The sequence below is a fragment of the Triticum dicoccoides genome, chromosome 3A, assembly GCF_002162155.2.
Source record: "Triticum dicoccoides isolate Atlit2015 ecotype Zavitan chromosome 3A, WEW_v2.0, whole genome shotgun sequence".
Taxonomy (NCBI): domain Eukaryota; kingdom Viridiplantae; phylum Streptophyta; class Magnoliopsida; order Poales; family Poaceae; genus Triticum; species Triticum dicoccoides.
The window spans coordinates 740,346,461-740,352,268 of record NC_041384.1 but is presented as its reverse complement, the minus strand read 5'-3'; the positions used below and the strand labels follow the sequence as shown (position 1 = coordinate 740,352,268).

The following is a 5,808-nucleotide window of genomic DNA, read 5'->3' as shown; positions in this document are numbered from 1 at the left end:
AGACATGACCGAGACGACTCTCCGGTCAATAACCAACAGCGGGATCTGGATACCCATGTTGGCTCCCACATGCTCCTCGATGATCTCATCGAATGAACCACGATGTCGAGGATTCAATTAATCCCGTATACAATTTCCTTTGTCAATCGATATAAGCGTCGCTTTGAGATCCACCAAGCAATGATCACACTACCATGTTTTTTTCTTTTTGATGTTACGCAACTGTGCACGTGAAGTATTTACAGAAACCATCGAATCAAGAAGATGCTCGCGCTTCTCCGGCCGGACGGCAAACTTCGATCGTTAGAAGCAGCTCGGCGGTCTGACCTCTCCGGACGTGGACCGGCCAGCATTTCCGCACTTGGCCTGCGCCGGCCGCCTGTGCTTGTACGTCAGACTAATGTTCCTGAGCTTGATCCCGCTGCAGGGGTTGGTGCCGCTGCAGTTGAACTTGACTGCAACGGGCGTCACCGATGTGCCCTCGGATGTCCGTGTATGATATGTTGCTGATCTGCACCCCGAGCTCTGCATGCACACACAACAACAGAGCTCATGATACAGTCGATGGACGGATTGACGTGCAGGTAACTTGAATGGGGGCATCTCTTACGTACATTGCCTGGGCAGTCGACCTTGCAGGGGCAGTAGTTCTGGTCGATGAGGATGGGGTCGGCCACGCAGTTCATGGTGACCCGTGAGAAGGAGACGTTGGTGACGGAGTCGGAGTTGGGCATCGCCCATGTCTTGATCCGCAGGCCGTTGGTCGTGCCCGTCAACACCGCCTTGTCCACCATCACGTTCCTCACCCCCTCCGCACCGTCCTACCATCCCAGGCTCCCGATGCTGCCACCGTCCATCCAATGCAAACACAAAACCAATGCTATTACGTTGCGCAAACCACAAGAAGACACAATAACGGATGATGAACCAGCAATTGAAGGTGACACCTGATGTCGTGGCCCAGACCGCACTTGATGTCCCTGATGAGCACGTCGGTGGTGCCGGGCCCTAAGGAGACGCAATCATCGCCGGTGCCGATGGTGGTGTTGAGGATGCTCACATGGCGGGAGTGGCTGACGTGGATGCCATCGGTGTTGGGGCTGTTGGCCGGTGCAATGATCCGTATGCCTTGGACCGTCACGCCGGTGCAGTCAAAGATGGCCATGTGGAATACCTTGTTGTTGAGCAGCGTCAGCTGCTTCACACTCACGCCTTTAGACTGGCTAATATCAAGCATCTGCAATCGTACGTACGTATGTCCAACGCCTGTCACAGGGAAACTGAATCCAATCACATTGCAAAAAAAAACCCAAGAAGTTCATGTCATCACTCACCCTGGGACCTTGCCCGGTGCAATTGCCGACCTTCTTGCACGCCAATACTCCTGTCCCTGCCTGTCTAGCGTCCCGTCACGGATCGCCAGGCCATCGGCGTGGTGGAACATGATCCACGCCCTGCTGTCCACTGCCGGCGGCGCGAAGACGGTGCCGTTGTTGTCAATGGCCACGACCACGCCGGCGCTTCGGCAGGCCCCCCTGAAATAGGCTGGGCTAAGCAAGAACCTGCCCGCCAGCATGCGCAGCACCGGTCGGGAGCCGTAGCGCCTCGTGTCGTTGCACGCTGCACCCCACGCGGCCAGGAACGCCCCCGCCGAGTCCGCCCCGCCATCAGGCCTCACGCCGTAGTCCACCACATTGTACTCCGCCGCCACCGTCAACGCCACCAGCAGCAGTGAGAGCCTATGGCTGCTCATCTTCCGCACGATCGATCACACACAAATATGTCTATGCCTAAGGTCTCCTTTAGTTTGGAGGAATTTCATAGGCTGTCGGCAAAGATGACATAGGCCTCTCTCGAGTTCGGGAATAGAGAGTTAAAGATTTCTGCTCTTGGTCAGTTATAAATGGGGAGAGAAGTGAGGCCACTTGATCTAAAAGTTTATCAAGCCGATTTCCGCCAAACGACATAACACGGATTAGTTAGACGGACATCCAGACTCCCGTAAGCCTATACGCTCAGGCTGGTTGTAATGGAGAGTATCATATATTAGTATCATGCATATGATACTAGTGTATGATATTACCTCCCTAATGCATAGTTGTTGGGAACGTAGCAGAATTTTAAAATTTTCTACGCATCACCAAGATCAACCTATGGAGTCATCTAGCAACGAGGGAGAGGGGAGTGCATCTACATACCCTTGTAGATCGCGAGCGAAAGCGTTCAAGAGAACGGGGTTGATGGAGTCGTACTCGTCGTGATCCAAATCACCGATGACCTAGCGCCGAACGGATGACACCTCCGCGTTCAACACACATACGGTTGGGAAGACGTCTCCTCCAACTTGATCCAGCAAGGGGGAACGAGAGGTTGATGGAGATCCAGCAGCACGGCGGCGTGGTGGTGGAAGCAACGGCGATCTCGGCAGGGCTTCGCCAAGCTTAGCGAGAGGGAGAGGTGTCACGGGAGGGAGAGGGAGGCTAGTTCCCCTCCCACTTCAGCCCATGGGGCCCTCCGGGATAGGTGGCCCCACCCGGTGGACCCCTGGGACCCTTCCGGTGGTCTCGGTACAATACCGGTGACCCCAGAAACTTTCTCGATGGCCGAAACTGGACTTCCTATATATAATTCTTCACCTCCGGACCATTCCGGAACTCCTCGTGACGTCCGAGATCTCATTTGGGACTCCGAACAACTTTCGGGTTACCGTATACTAATATCTCAACAACCCTAGCGTCACCGAACCTTAAGTGTGTAGACCCTACGGGTTCGGGAGACACGCTGACATGACCGAGACGAATCTTCGGTCAATAACCAACAGCGGGATCTGGATACCCATGTTGGGTCCCACATGCTCCTCGATGATCTCATCGGATGAACCACGATGTCGAGGATTCAATCAATCCCGTATACAATTCCCTTTGTCAATCGGTACGTTACTTACCCGAGACTCGATCATCGGTATCCCAATACCTCGTTCAATCTCGTTATCGGCAAGTCACTTTACTCGTACCGTAATGCATGATCCCGTGATCAACCACTTTGTCACATTGAGCTCATTATGATGATGCATTACCGAGTGGGCCCAGAGATACCTCTCCTTCATACGGAGTGACAAATCCCAGTCTCGATTCGTGCCAACCCAACAGACACTTTCGGAGATACCCGTAGTGCACCTTTATAGTCACCCAGTTACGTTGTGACGTTTGGCACACCCAAAGCACTCGTATGGTATCCGGGAGTTGCACAATCTCATGGTCTAAGGAAATGATACTTGACATTTGGAAAAGCTATAGCAAACGTACTACACGATCTTTGAGCTATGCTTAGGATTGGGTCATGTCCATCACATCATTCTCCTAATGATGTGATCCCATTATCAATGACATCTAATGTCCATAGTCAGGAAACCATGACTATCTTTTGATCAACGAGCTAGTCAACTAGAGGCTCACTAGGGACGTGTTGTGGTCTATGTATTCACACATGTATTACGATTTCCGGATAACACAATTATAGCATGAACAATAGACAATTATCATGAATCCAATAGTCTCCCACTTGCACTAGAGTCAATAGTCTAGTTACATTGTGATGAATCGAACACCCATAGAGTTCTGGTGTTGATCATGTTTTGCTCTAGGGAGAGGTTTAATCAACGGATCTGCTACATTCAGGTCCGTATGTACTTTACAAATATCTATGTCTCCATTTTTTAACACTTTCACGAATGGAGTTGAAGCGACGCTTGATATGCCTGGTCTTCCTGTGAAACCTATGCTCCTTGGCAAGGGCAATAGCTCCAGTGTTGTCACAGAAGAGAGTCATCGGGCCCGACGCATTGGGAATGACTCCTAGGTCGGTAATGAACTCCTTCACCCAGATTGCTTCTTGTGCTGCCTCCGAGGCTTCCATGTACTCCGCTTCACATGCAGATCCCGCCGCAACGCTTTGCTTGCAACTGCACCAGATTACTGTCCCACCATTCAAAATATACACGTATTCGGTTTGTGACTTAGAGTCATCCAGATCTGTGTCGAAGCTAGCATCGACGTAACCCTTTACGACGAGCTCTTCGTCACCTCCATAAACGAGAAACATATCCTTAGTCCTCTTCAGGTACTTCAGGATATTCTTGACCGCTGTCCAGTGTTCCATGCCGGGATTACTGTGGTACCTTCCTACCAAACTTACGGCAAGGTTTACATCAGGTCTGGTACACAACATAGCATACATGATAGACCCTATGGCCGAGGCATAGGGGACGACACTCATCTTTTCTCTATCTTCTGCCGTGGTTGGGCATTGAACCGTGCTCAATCTCGTACCTTGCAATACAGGCAAGAACCCCTTCTTTGACTGATTCATATTGAACTTCTTCAATAACTTGTCAAGGTACGTACTCTGTGAAAGACCAATGAGGCGTCTCGATCTATCTCTATAGATCTTGATGCCTAATATGTAAGCATCTTCTCCAAGATCCTTCATTGAAAAACACTTGTTCAAGTAGGCCTTTATGCTTTCCAAGAATTCTATATCATTTCCCATCAACAATATGTCATCCACATACAATATGAGAAATGCTACAGAGCTCCCACTCGCTTTCTTGTAAATGAAGGCTTCTCCATAAGTCTGCGTAAACCCAAACGCTTTGATCATCTGATCAAAACGAATGTTCCAACTCCGAGATGCTTGCACCAGCCCATAGATCGAGCATTGGAGCTTCAACACCTTGTCAGCATTCTTAGGATCGACAAAACCTTCTGGCTGCATCATATACAATTCTTCCTTAAGGAAACCATTAAGGAATGCCGTTTTGACGTCCATTTGCCATATCTCATAATCATAGAATGCGGCAATTGCTAACATGATTCGGACGGACTTCAGCTTCGCTACAGGTGAGGAAGTCTCATTGTAGTCAACCCCTTGAACTTGTCGATAACCCTTAGCGACAAGCCGAGCTTTATAGATGGTCACATTACCATCCGCGTCTGTCTTCTTCTTAAAGATCCATTTATTTTCTATGGCTCGCCAATCATCGGGCAAGTCAGTCAAAGTCCATACTTCGTTTTCATACATGGATCCTATCTCGGATTTCATGGCTTCCAGCCATTTGTCAGAATCTGGGCCCGCCATCGCTTCCTCATAGTTCGAAGGTTCACCATTGTCTAACAATATGATTTCCAAGACAGGGTTGCCGTACAACTCTGGTGCGGAACGTGTCCTTGTGGACCTACGAAGTTCAGTAGCAACTTGATCTGAAGTTTCATGATCATCATCATTAACTTCCTCTTTAGTCGGTGCAGGCACCTCAGGAACATTTTCTTGAGTTGCGTCACTTTCCGGTTCAAGAGGTAATATTTCATCAAGTTCTACTTTCCTCCCACTTACTTCTTTCGAGAGAAACTCTTTCTCTAGAAAGGATCCATTCTTGGCAACAAAGATCTTGCCTTCAGATCTGAGGTAGAAGGTATACCCAATAGTTTCTTTAGGGTATCCTATGAAGACGCATTTTTCCGATTTGGGTTCGAGCTTTTCAGGTTGAAGTTTCTTGACATAAGCATCGCATCCCCAAACTTTTAGAAACGACAGCTTAGGTTTCTTCCCAAACCATAATTCATACGGTGTCGTCTCAACGGATTTCGACGGAGCCCTATTTAAAGTGAATGCGGCAGTCTCTAAAGCATAGCCCCAAAATGACAGCGGTAGATCGGTAAGAGACATCATAGATCGCACCATATCCAATAGAGTGCGATTAGGACGTTCAGACATACCATTACGCTGAGGTGTTCCAGGCGGCGTGAGTTG

The 5,808-nt window shown here is 49.3% G+C and overlaps 1 pseudogene; it reads right to left on the bottom strand.

Annotated features, from left to right (window-relative positions):
- Nucleotides 1-303: 303 nt before the first annotated feature.
- Nucleotides 304-1,765, bottom strand: LOC119273198 (annotated as a pseudogene).
- Between the last annotated feature and the right edge of the window lie 4,043 nt (nucleotides 1,766-5,808).